Genomic DNA, 14,185 nt, shown 5'->3' on the forward strand with positions numbered 1-14,185 from the left:
AGTACTGCGCATGTGTAATAATGTACCTCATAAAATTAAATTACAGCTACGGCAAACATTTTAAAAATATAAAACAAATAATAAATATTCTGCACAATCGTTTAAAAGACTTCATATAAATTCCCAAGATGATAGATAACTGTCTCCTAAATCTGGTAATGGAGAGGCTATCCAGAAAACAGGGACATATTTGATTATGTAAAACATTTTATAGTCTTTTAAATGGGAAATGACACCAAAAATAATGTCAATTGACAAAAGAATTGATTTAAAATTTTATAGTGCAGAAAAAGGAAGAATAGTACTTATAATGCAAAAAGTTCTCTTAAAAATTTTCTAGACAGGTATAAAAATTTATTTAAAAATTAAGGTGAAGAGATAAAGAGGTAATTCATGAATGAGTGATAGCAAAATGGGTGAAAGACAAAAAAAACCCAATAACATCAGTAATCCTAAAAATGCAAAAATTACATTAAATTTATCATAGATGAAAATATTAAAATGATTAGGAGTTCTATTAATTGTGGGTATGGAAGAAAAATCTCTCACAAACACTAGTAATGTTCAGATAAATGGTATTTAAAATTATCAAGTGAACTATTAAAATAAAAGTACACATATTCTTTGGCACATACATCTAACTTTGTAGGGGCCTTTTCAAATGATGGAAAATAAAAATTAGGCAATGGTTTATATACTTAAATATTGTTAGGTGAATTGTGTGGTATGAAAAAAATACACAATTTTTCAAAATAAAAATTAAAAATGACTAAAAAACATCAAACCACAGAACTAAAAGTAATACCTTATCCTTTATTGGATCCTGAATGTCTAACAAAGTTAAATGGAATCTAAGTGGATAATTGAGGACATTTATGTAAGAATTATTTTGGATAATAGCATTAATGTTAAATTTCCTGAGGACAATTATTATTGTGAGGGTATGTATGAGACTATCTTTATCCCATGAAATACTAATTTAAATATTTAGGCCTGACAATTAATAATTGTTTAAGGCAATTGTCAATTTGTTTAGTTAACTGTTAAGACTTGGCTAATGTAGGAGAAAAGTGAAGGTTTGCTCTACTATTCTTTCAACTTTTCTGGGAGTTTAAAATTCTTCAAAATAGTATGTTAGGAAAAAAATGAAGAGATTAGAAAATTGATTAAGAAATTATCTTACACACATAAAAAGCCAAACTTTGACTATGATGTTTCCCAGTTCTAAAATAGTGGTGAGAGTGTAGAATTAATTTTTAGCCCTTGGGAAATGTGTGATCTCACTGAGCCATAGAAAATGTGATCCCAATAGGCACTGGAAGAGAAGCAAGAAGGAGAGGGTGGATTCTGATCTTAGCCCCTACCTTTTGCATTGCCTCCAACTCCTGTGCTGCACAACCAACTAGATTTCTTTTTTCTGCCCTGTGTGCTGATAAAAGATATGAATTTCAGATACACAGAGAGTCCTCCTTTTACTGCCTCTATTTAGGTGAGTTAAAAACTAATTTTGAGTCAGGCAAGTGTCTCATAGAAATTTTTTAGATAGATCAGTGTGACCATGCCAACCAGTGAGGAAAAAGGAAAGGAAGCAAGAGCAAAGAGTAGATCTTATAAGTGCTTAGTTGTGCTGTATAAGCATCTTCTAAAAATAATCAAGTTCACACTAAATGTAATGAATTTGTACCCTATGAGAAATGAGATAATTCATTTGGAAATTCACCAGGTTTTCTTTGAGAAAATGGATACTATATATGTATATATTCACTGACACCTGGCACATCTGAGATCATGTATGCCAAATTTTAGCCTGGAGGTAATTTTCACCAAGAAGTTATAAACCTCTGAAAATAGAGGTTAATAGGAAAAGCTGAAACATCCTTAATGACAAGGTTGCTACGGCAACAATATAAGCTTACCACCAGCATCAAATATCTGCTGCATTTAGGGCTCCTGTCTCCTTTGATAAGCTTTCCCTGAGTGAAATTAAAGCATCAGTTGACTAGCTCGGGAAGACTTTTCTTTCTATGTCATAGATTCAGTGACTTACCATGTAATTAGGTGAGCTAGTCAGATGAGAAGAAGGTAGAAAGAGAAAGTATTTGAATATGCCTCAGCCAGTGTTAAGTAGAAGGTAGCTATAATCTTTTCATTGTGACTTAACAATTTCAAGAGGGAAAGTCAAGGCAGGAGATAAAGAAATAAAAATCAAACAGCTGAATTACTATGCAAAAATAAACATGAACAGTCATTTATATCAGAAAGGGTTCAAATAATAGGCCAGACATATTTTTAAAAGATTTTTGAAAACCCATCTTCAGTAACTGTGGATCAGTGGGTCACAGAGTGTGGTCCACACGGCTCCTCCACCTGGTCACTGCCCAGTCCATAGTGGGATTGGTGTTTCTCACGCAAATATGGGCTCTTTCTGGTTTTGCCAGCTATAAATAATGCACTTGTTTTATGTAATCAAAACCAGCCATCATTTTACTGGCAACTCATCCAAAACCTCATCTTTCTTGTTAATTCCACAAAAGGGTTCTGGGCACTGCAAGGAGAAGGGGGATCACTGAAGCGGTATTTATTTCTATACCATTGGAACTGATCATTTCAGAGGACTATTAAGACATCACTGTGGGTTTTTAACCCTTTATCAGCATTAAATAATCACAAGTGGCATTGGGAATAGTGAAGTGATTCTAATTTTGTAAAGGACTGAAACAGCACAACACAAGTTGCTCCCTCAGGCAGAAAGCAATAGGGAAGAGGCTTTCTCTTCAAAGGCAGATACAACGCATGAGGTCCATTTCTGGGGTCTCATTCACCTACAAAGATTTCAATACTTCTGGAAGTTGAATAGTTTTCAGCAGGAGTAAGTTTGTGTTTAAAACCTGAATGGAAAGAGAAAAAGCATAATCCACTGGAAACTTCCATCATCTATAAATGGAGTACTAATTTGTTGGTCAATTTTACCTCATAAATATGCACTGACTGGAGAATTCTGTCCTCAGTAAATTATGCTCTGACTCAGAGGAAAATACAATCAAAACAGTTACAGGCTCAAATGTAAACCTAGGAAAGGAAATACTGTGCAGTGAAAAGATCATAAGCTTTGGGTTTGATGGTTATATCACTAGGCAAGCTACTTTTATTTGAACTGTGGTTTGTCATTGGTAGTGTGGATTAACTGATAATTAACTCTGAGTTCCTTTGAGAATTAATACAAAAATATTAAGACTTCAACATAGTTCTCATATTCACATAGTAGAATTCTATTAATATGTTTAATGAAGTTATTATTAGTTATTTCTGCATGTTTCCATTCATATGGACACATGTTGTCTTCTTCCAGAAAATCATGACAGAAGTTACTTCATCATAAGTAGAACATCATTTATGATTATTCAGAATTGCTCCAAAATTACTATTTACATAAAATCTTCCTTGTGATACAGTAGGATCCCAAGTGCTCAGACCTGGGAAATGGACAGGGTTCCATTCAAACATATGGATCTCACAGTATGATTTTTGTGGCCCCACTCCAATATTTTCATATAAGTGAAGTCATGTTAAGTGAACATCAAAAATCAGGCTTCCAAGGAATTGCGAGTTACACATAATGAGCTTAGAAGGAAAGTGCTGGGTAGTTCTACCTATAAGAGCAGATAATATGTGGAGATGAGATGATTCCCCTTTTTGTCTAGGAGAGCGGTCTTTAAATTAAGGTCATGATGAAGAGAGAAGGCATATTTTTCAATACAACTAGCAGGACCACACTGGGTATGTTAGACTATGCCATTTAAGTTAGTAGCCTTTCCAGCCTTCCACACAGGTAACTAGGTTCCTGCAGATGGAATTTGAGTGGAAGTGACACATGCTATTTCTTAACCATGGGCTTTAAAATACAGGATAAGCATATTTTCATGTTCATTTCCTCTTTTGACAAGCTGCACATAATGTGGGTTGACCCATTCGGGTGAGAACAACATCCTAGGGGATGCTAGAGTAATAACACAGAAATAAACCTGGGACCTTAATGAACATGTAGTCCAGACTCTGACCTCTGAGCTGGCTGTGCACCTGAGGTTTATTGTGAGAGAAAACATAAATTTCTGATTTCTAGAGGCAACTGTATTTTCTTACATCACAGATTAGTCTTGCCTTAACACTCCTTCGAGTTGTAAGATTTCTAATACATAAAAAAGCCTTGAGATTCACTCATTTCTATTTTTGGTGGCCCACAGGTACCTCTATACTTTCTGAATAGTGAAAAAGTAGGAAGGTGGTTTCTGTGGCAGGCCTATTTTAGCTATTCCACCCTCTCTTCTATAGCTAGAAAATAGTATGCCCCAAATCAAGCAGTATTTTTAAATACATGTCTGAAATGATGGAATTGGAAGCATGTGTGAATGACATTAAGTGGTTGATATTGCTTACATCTTGGGAACCAGGAATAGTTCAGTGTGAGCTTGATAAGTTAGGGAAATTGACAGGAAAAAACTCTGGGGGAGTAGATAGTACAAGGGCAAGATGTGACAGTCAGAAGCCAGAAACAAAATGCAAAGATCAAAGACAGGGGACTCTGCCTAAGTACAATCACAACATAAAGTCTGGAGCGATTGCAGACCTAAGACCAAGTATCAGTCTGCAAAACGGGCATGTTGTTTAAGAACCTAAATGGTAATATATTAAAAGGAAGATGATTTCCGAGATCCACCAAGTCATAGTTTTTTCCCTATTGCCACTACTGAAGACCTTATTAAAGAATCGTGTCTAGTTTTATTCTCAACACTTTCAGAGGAATGTGGCAAAACTGGAGAGAGTCCAACACAGAGCAACAAAAAAGATGATAAAAGAGTGGGACAATAAAGGCTGAGAGGAAAAGTTAATAACTAGTATTGTTTAGCCTGAAGGAGCAATAAGGCTGAAGGGTGACTTATAATCTGTTTAAATACATGCCTGGCTATTATAATGAGCATGCTGACTAGCTGTTTCACATGGATTTAATAAGGGCCTAAAAAGGAAAATTTATACTGCAGCCTTAGATTTCTGTTTGATACACAGAAACATGTTGGGAGAGAAAAACATTGACCTACACAGAAAAAACGTGATGAAAAGAATTGGTGTAGTTATTTTTCTTCAAGGTCTCTAACACTTGAACACAATGGACATTTACTTGACCTTATAGACAAGGAACTAGTAAGACTGATGCTATCATGGCGTTTAGTTTGGCCTTTTTAGTTACCAGAGGGAAGGGATGAAAAAAATGCTTTAAGGACATATTTTATAAGGTCTCTACATTGCGGGGGGTGGGTATTTATATTTGTAAAATTCATTCTCCTTGTATTTCTGCATCCAATTCATTTTGTTCTTGTGGTTTAGGAGGAAAAATAAACAGAGGGGTGTAAAGGGGTTTGAATCTCTATGTTCCCATTTGCTCTGCAGAGACATAAAATTCTAACTGTGCCCAGTGACCCTGAAATACTAACTTTTGCTCTTGGACCAGTCTAGATTTATGGTCTAGAGCTACAGATCTCAAAACATGGTTCAGATATCCTTGTATGTAGCTGAGACATTTTCAGGAGTCTACAAGGTCAAAACTGTGCTTAAATATTTGTTATTTCCACTGTGATAATTTTTGGATTGATAGGGATGAAAGGACCAGTGTCCTGGCAGGAGTTAAGGCCATGGTACTATAATGGCAGAATTATCATCCACAGTGTGGCAGTTCTTAGTGGTATAGCAAGATCAGGCCAAGCAGAATCAAGAACACACCTGGAGGTTAGAGGCAAGTTTATTTTGACAGTGGACTGATCTGGGATTTCTCCACAAAGCGATCAGCCCAGAGCTGGCAGTGACCAGGGTTTATATGGGTTAAGGGAAGAGGGGTGAGGATACAGAAGCAAAGCATTAATCACCAGTTCATTGGTTGAGGAAGTTACATTTAGTTTACATGGTTTGATAGAAAAGTACACTGGATACAGACACTTCCTGAAAACAAAGGACAATGGAGGAGGACATGTGTTAGGCATGGGAAGGGGTATGAGCTGAGAGTAGCTCTTTATCAGTTAGGTTAGCTAGCTTCAGGAAAAACCTTTTTTGCTCAGAAATCATTTTCCAGCTCATTCTCTCCTCTTTTTGTTTATACTTGATTCTTTATTCAATTGAATCTAAATCATGGCATGTATAAGTATGGGGAGGTGAGGTTACTATGAGCTGATAAGATTCTTGGACTTGTATAAAATTGAGGCATTGAGAGATGAAGCACATAAACCAATTTAGGATGCAAGCTCCAATTGTTAAGAGCAGAAGAAGTGTAAACAGAGGACAACTATTATGAAGGAGTTTATCTGGTCCTGGAGTATATCTAGAGCTACTTGTGTGGTATTGAATTTATCTTGAATTTGGAAACCCAAGTCTGAAAATTGCTGTTGACCCAGTCCTAAGGAAGTGGCACTGAGTGTTAAGCTCCCTATTATGGCTATTTTCGCCAATATAGGTAGCATAACAGGGTCTCTTTTTTCCAGTTTGGTGACCAAGTGGGAGACCCTGTTGTCCTGAGTATGCATAAAAATCAGGAAAAAGGTAAGCAAAGGCTCAGAGGCTCATTTCTGAGCTCAAGAAAATCTGGTGGTTCAGAAAGGATAAGAAAAGTTTCAGGAGATGTGATTAATGAATCTAAGGAGATATCATTGACTTATATATAGACTCCAGAGACATTTGGGTTGGAGGTGGTGCTTAGGAGGCATGAGGCATTACCCCACATGGTTGTTGGGTGGAACTGAAGCCACCCTGGAGTGGAAGTGGAGTTGAGTTTACTCTTTCCTAGAGTTAAAATGAGGGCATGGTAGGAAAACACAGAGAGTGGGATACAGAACCAACAGTCATTTCCCAATTGAGGATTTACAGTTTGAAGGATACGGTATGTATAATTAACCAATCATAGCAGGACAGGAGTTAATGGACCAGTAATGTTCTTCTTCTGCTTAGGGGCTAATGCAGCAGGGATCAATGGAAGTAGGTGAGATTTAGGTGTAGCTATTTTGTTATGGGGCAGAGGGATCCAGACTTTTTGGATTTTTATGATTACCCTCAGGTCTTTCCTCCTACCATCTACCTGATGCCTATTTTTCCATGCTTGGTTGGTGAGGTCCTGGATAGTGTATCTTACTGAGTTGTAAGCCCCTTGTTGGCAATTAGTTTGATGGGAGCTGGGTTAAGGGGGTAATTTGGGTATCCCTCATAGTCCATGGGGCAGTCCCAGTAGAGGCAGAACCAAATTAGAATGGCATTACAGTGACCTAGATGCATTTGGCCTCTAAGTGGTTGGTGCCATTCGGGATAGACATATTTGTTATTGGTTTGATATTCTTTCCCAGTCTAAGCCTCTGCATCCTGTGAACTAGGAATCTCAGCTTGGGTTGTTGATTTGAATGGGGCATGCATCAAAATACAAATACAAGGTAGACAGGGAGCCATCCCATCTGGTCTGATTGAGGATTACTATGGGTTTGGTGTCATAAATTTGGGCTTGCTACTTGCAGTATCCTGAGTTTGCTTGGCAACTGTGGAGGCCAAGCAGATGAAGTAGGAACAGATGCAGATCAGCAATAGGGAACATTTTTGTACAGTTGTATATGTAGGGGATATGGCATACCAGCAACCAACTAATACCAACAAAGAAGCTAGGGTGACTAGTGACTAGTCAACACTCCATAAAACAATGGTCCACAGTTCATTCCAAAGCTGAAGCTACAGCTGTGCATAGACCTGTTAGCTTCCCAAGTGGCAGGAACAGGGCTTTGAGTACATAGTCTTTTCAGGACGATTTTCAAAGAAGTCGTCTTGTCCAGGTAGGTCTTTCAGCAATTTCCCGGGTGTGCTTTCTTGACTTGGGAATGATGGATAAAAAGCTGGATTTCTGAAATTTTAATACCTGTGGGAGTTGTTAGTGAGATCATATAGGGCCCTTTCCAAGTTGGCTGTAAGGGTTCCTTTTTTCCAACCTTTCACCCATACCTATCCCAAAGATTGTGTGTGTGTGTGCAGGTGTATCTATGAGTATGGTAGGTCTCTCAGCTATATTTTTGTGTAGCTGGGAGAATATCTTTCCTAACTGTATGAATTTTTCCTGTAAGGATAGGTCACCCAATTGATTCAGGTCTCCTTGGAGACCTCTTAATATGGGTGGTGGTTTCCCATATAAAGCCTCAAAAGGTGTATATCCAGTGGACCCTGGTAAGCTCCAGACCTTGAGGAGAGCCATAGGGAGTAAATCTACCCATGACATCCAAGTTTCTTAATGATTCTTGGTCAAAATTGACTTCAGGGTTCTATGCTGGTTCCATTTAATTATCTGGTTCCATTTGATATTTAATGTCTCTGCCAATTTCTGAGTTATTTCTGCCACAAATGCAGGACCATTGTCACTGCCCATGGACAGGGGTAGTCCATACCTGGGGATGATTTCTTTTATCAAGGCCCTACAGACATCAATTGCCTTTTCTGTTCCAGTGGGAGACATTTCTGGCCACCCTGAGTATGTGCAGACAAGCACCATGAGTTATTTTTAGCCCCTACAGGGCTTTATTTCAGTGAAATCTATTTGTATGTCTTTGAAAGGGAAGAATCTACTGTGTTGGATGCCTGGTGGGGGTCAGGCCCTTGGGTTGGTTCAACTTCGGCACAAGTCTGGCCTTGCCGGCTGACTGATACACAAATTGAGGATAGCTTGTGTATATAATAATATCGACTTAAAAGTTGATTCATTGCAGTTTTTCCTCCATGGGAGATGTCATGATGCCATTTTACCCACAAGTGGGCAAGTTTTCCTGGGATGATGATTCAATTGTCTGGCAGGAACCATGAGCCCCCTGGCCCTAGGTGGACCCCTTCCTGATCTGCCCATTTGTTTTCTTCCTTGGTGTAATGGAGGGACCTACCCTGAAGGATGAGGACTGTGTTAGAGGGAATCTCACATAAAGCTTCTAGGTTGCCTTTTAAATCATTGATTGTACCATTGGTTTTCCAGGAGGAACTTTCAGCAGGTAGCTTTGCAGCTTTATCTGCTGTGTGGTTTCCAAGGGTGATATTGTTTTTTATTTTTTTTATGTACCTTACAGTGGATGATAGCAACCTTTTTAGGTTTCCAAATTGCAGTCAAGAGATGAGAGATCTCATCATTGTTTTGAATTTGTTTTCCTTCCACTGTGGCCTGGCTAGGAGCACCTCTTCCATGGTAACAACAGCATATCTAGCCTGTTCCCCATCTTTGAGCTACTTGAACAGGGTATACTCAGCATCAGTCAAGGGTTTCATCTGTAGGTCTGGTTGACTGGAAAAATGTTCATCGGTCAGGGGTAGGCAGTTGTGGTCTGGAGGGCCAAGCTCAGTGGGCAAAAAAGGTTGGGTTCAGTGGTTTGATCAACTGGAAAATGAGTCGGGGGTTTTCACAAAGCAGTCTTTGATATTGTGTGACACAGCTGTTCGAGACCCAACAGTGTCCTCAACTGTTGGGTAGTTCTAGAACAGCGTGAACTGTCAGGTTCTTTCCTAGGGTTAATTTGTCTTCCTCCTTGATCAGGAGGATTGTTGCAGACAGTGCTCTCAGGCAGGGAGGGCAGCCCTTAATTATAGGGTCTAACTTCTTAGACAAATATGCCATAGGCCTCTCACAAGGGCTGATCTTTTGGGTCAAGACCTCTGATGCTACAGGTCTTCATTCAACCACCAACAGGTTAAAGGGTCTGGTTACATCATGAAAGTCATTATCAACAGCCTTAGCCCTGGGCTTTTCAGCCTGTCTTTTTTTTCTCTGTATCTCCTGCTAGCATGTCATATAAAGGCTTGGCCTTTTAGCAAATCCTGGTATCTATATCTGGCAGAACCCTGCAGCTCCCAGGAACTCTCTTAATTGTCTCTTATTATCCGGTCTGGGGATAGAACATATCACTTCTTTTCTTTATGGCCCTAGGCATCTTAGTCCTTTCTCTAGGTTGAAACCTAAATAGCGTACTTTGGATTTACATATTTGGACCTTTTTTGAAGAGACCTTATAGCCAATGACCAATAGGTGGTTGAAGAGAGCCTGTGTCCCTTTCCAGCAGTCTCATTTTTTTGAGCTACAAATTAGCAGGTAATCTACATACTGTAGTAAGGTGCAATTAAAATCAGCATGTGGAAATTTGGCTAGATCAGCAGCTAATGCTTCTCCAAAGAGCATGGGGAGTTCTTGAAACCTTGTGGAAGGCAGGTCCAGATAAGTTGGCCTTTTCATCCAGTCTCTGGTGCTTCCCATTTGAAGGCAAAAATCATATGGCTGACAGGTGTGACTTGAAGACAGAAGAAGGCATCTTTTAGGTCCAGACAGGTAAACCAGGCAACATCAGGGGGAAGCAAACCTAGGAGGATCTTGATTGGAGTGGAAGACAGACAAAGAATGGGTGCCCATCCCCTGAGGGAGGGACCAAGCAAGCCTTAGTCTGGCTGTGGGCCTCTCAACCACTTTAAGGACAGTCCAGGCTTGAGGGAGTATTTATCTCATTACAAGAACCCCCACTGGGCCTTTCTTAGACACAACCATGAAACTGCAGAACAAACTCAGTCAGACTTCTTAGGTCTGAGAGGGATCACCCCTCTGCTTCCTGCGGAGCCATATGGACCAGGTACTGAGGACAATGCGGGGTTGGATTCATTCCCACTCACACTGTCCAGGCATACAGAGGTTGAACATTCCAACCCCCTTCCCAGGGATTCTCTCTTCTCAGGTTAGCAGGCAGGAACTGAAACTAAACCAAAACAAGCAAGAAACCATTTCTTCTTGTAGAGAGGTGGCCAAACCCTCCTTCTGCAGGATTAAACAAATTAACTAGGGTGCCCCAGGGGGTCTTACCTTATCTGATGACTAGATTGCACTAAACCAGACAAGCCTCCTCAGTCCTTCTGGGTCTGGAAAACCACAGGGGGTGAGTGCCCTCCCTTTGAGGGGAGGAGAGGAGGCTGCCCCTCTTTTGGAAAGGGCTTCAATTGGTGATTTTAATCAATCAGCGGGGTCGATGTTTCCTGACCAACACACCAAATGTAACAGCAGACTTACAGTCTGAGGTGTAGCAACTCTTAGTGGTATAGCAAGATCAGGCCAAGAAGAATCAAGAATGCACCTGAAGGTTGGAGGCAAATTTATTAAGCTGACAGACTGATAGAAGATTTCTCCACAAAGCGATCAGCCCAGAGCTGGCAGTGACCAGGGTTTATATGGGTTAAGGGAAGGGGGATGGGGATACAGAAGCAAGGCATTTATCATCAGTTCATTGGTTGAGGAAGTTACATTTAGTTTACATGATTTGATAGAAAAGTACACTGGATACAGACACTTCCTGACATGTGTTAGGTGTGGGAAGGTGTATGAGCTGGGAGTGCTCTTGTCAGTACCAGGCCATAGCAATAGTCATTGTATTTTTCAGGAATAGCTATTATTGATATAAAAATAGTCTTGATTTCATTCAAAAATGTTGTTGATGCAGCTGCAAGAATTATTAATTTAATTAAATCTTTATTTTACCTTTTTAATATTTAGTGTAGCAAAATATGAAGCCTGTAAAATAAAATTGTACCTTACATTGAGGCATGTAGGTTATTTCAGGGAAAAGCACTTCTATGATTGAGTTGTGAGTTGAACTGGCTGCATTTTCTATGGAAGATCATTGTCACTTAAAAGAATGATTGGCAGAACAACTTGGCTATTTACTTGGCTATTTGGCAGATGGTCTATCAAAAATGAACTAGGTAAACTTGTCACTCCAAGGAAGTAAAGCAATATTTGTTGGCAATGAAAAACAATCTGATATTCAAGGGAAAAGTCAAAAGTAAAATCTGTGAAAATTAAGAATTTAAACTGCTTCCCAATACTTTTCTGTTGAAATGGGTGGAGGCATTTACAAAGTTTTTTTTTTTAAATAATTTTTTTCGCAATATAAGGAAATGTGTCAACATGTGGAAAATTAATATTACTCTATGAATCAATATTTTACCAATCATCAATGTATAACAAAAACATGAGTTCACAATATGATTTCAGATTCCATATTGCAAATAACCTTAAGCAACTAACATATGTTAAGTTGTGATGTAACACCAAAGAAGAATATTGACCATTTATCTTAAAAGGCTATTAAAATATCCCTTTATTCCAAGTACGTATTTGCATGAGGCAAGATATTCTTTATGTTCTGTAGTATAACATATTGTAAAAGATTAAATTGGAAAAGTAGATATTCCATTCTTCTCAAAGATATTTTTTAGAATATATTCTCAATAAAAATGTTATTTATGTTATCATGTTACGGCTTTGTTATACAATTTTATATGAATTCATAAATAGTTTTCAAAACATCCAATTTTTATCTCTAATGTAGTAAATATTCATAGCATAACTCCCATAACACAAGCTACTTGGATTCCTTAATAATTTTTTAGTATAATGGTCACTTGTGATCGAAAAAACTTAAGAACCATTTATTTTAGCCAAACATGATAACTCCCACCTTTAATCCCTACCTAGTAAAAGGCAGAAGCAGGAAGTCTGGTAGTTCAAGGACAGATTAGGCAAGTTAGTAAGACTCTGTCTCAAAATTAAAAGAATAAAAATTAAAAGGTCTAAGGATGTAGCTCAGTGGAAGAGCACTGGCCTAGCATGCATGTGGTCCTGAATTCATCCCTAGAATTGAAAGAAAAAAAAAAACAAGAAAAAAGTATTAGCAGAAACATTTACTTTTTATTTTCTGCTTCTGGACTATTATTGTCAAGTCATTTTTGCTGAGCTGGGTTCTCTCTTGTGGAGCCTATGCTTTGGTAAGAGGAGACGTGTTAACTAGTTGGGTAATTTTTTTTTTTTTTTTTGGTTCCCGGAATCGAACTTAGGACCTTGTGCTCGTGAGGCAGGCATCAGCATCACTGACCTAAATCCCCAGCCCTGGCTGGATCATTTTTTAATTGACACCTTACTTTTATGGTGTTGATACAACTGTCTGTACCTTGGCCCCAACATGAGCAGGTACTTGACAAAAAGCAAGATGGTTATCTATCCAAGTATAGCTAGATATAGGCTGGCCAGAAGGAACAGTAAATTCTACCTTGTTTACTAAGTATTGTCTGTTTATTGTGCTTATCCATGATATCCAACTGACTGTAGCCATTTTGCTTTGGACTTTGTGAGATTCCAAAGCATTTCACATTCTGTGAGCATATCACCACATTGTGGAGTGTGAGGTTACATAGTGCTGTGGTTTGGAAATGGATTGAATGTGTCCTGTAAGCATTCTTGTGTTGGAAGCTTGGTCCTCAGTGCGATGATGCTGAGAGGTAGGGGGATCCTTTAAATGGTGGGGTCCATTGGGAGATCCTTAGGTTAATAAGGGGGTAACCTTGGAAAGGATTAAGGTAGCTGTCATGAACACCTGAGCTTCCTCATGAGAGAATGGTTATATAAAGATCAAGCCATAGGGCCGGGGATTTAGCTCAGTGGGTCCACCTCCTGCCTCAAAAAGCACAAGGTCTCAAGTTCAATCCCCGGTACCAAAAAAAAAAGATCAAGCCTGACTTCTGCTTAGCCTCTTTGACTTCCTCTCTGGCAATGTGATCTCCTACTGGATGCACCATGACTGTGCAAACTGCCATGAAATCTTCATCAGAGCAGAGTGTCAGCCATTACTGTGCCCCTGCACCTCCAGTATTGTGAGCTGAGTAAACATTTTTTCTTTGTAGGTAGCCAGCCTCATGTATTTCATTTTGGTCACTGAAACTCCATCAGTGCAGAATATCGCTACTACAGAATGGGGTCATTGCTATAACTGTCCCTGAAAGTGTGAAAGCAGCTTTGGACCTGTGCTACAGGCAGAAGTTAGAAGAGTTTGAAAGAGTAGACTAGAGCAGGACTACATTGTTGACAATGGAGAGCTACAGGAGATTCAGATGAAGTCTCAGAAGGTGAGGAAACTAGGGAATTGGCCTCGAATGTAAATAAGGATCTCATTGGAAATAAGAGAAAAGGCTATTTTTGGTACACTATAACATCCTTGCAAAGAATCTGTCAATGCTGTCAGTGGCCTAAGATAGCAGAGAAGGCCAACTTAGAAGTGTTGAATGAGTTTTACTGGTTTTTAAACCAAATAAGAAATGCCTGGGTGGGTGC

This window comes from Heterocephalus glaber, unplaced genomic scaffold (genome assembly GCF_053883595.1).
Source record: "Heterocephalus glaber isolate CG9 unplaced genomic scaffold, H.glaber_assembly_v1.0 deba00001442, whole genome shotgun sequence".
NCBI lineage: Eukaryota > Metazoa > Chordata > Mammalia > Rodentia > Bathyergidae > Heterocephalus > Heterocephalus glaber.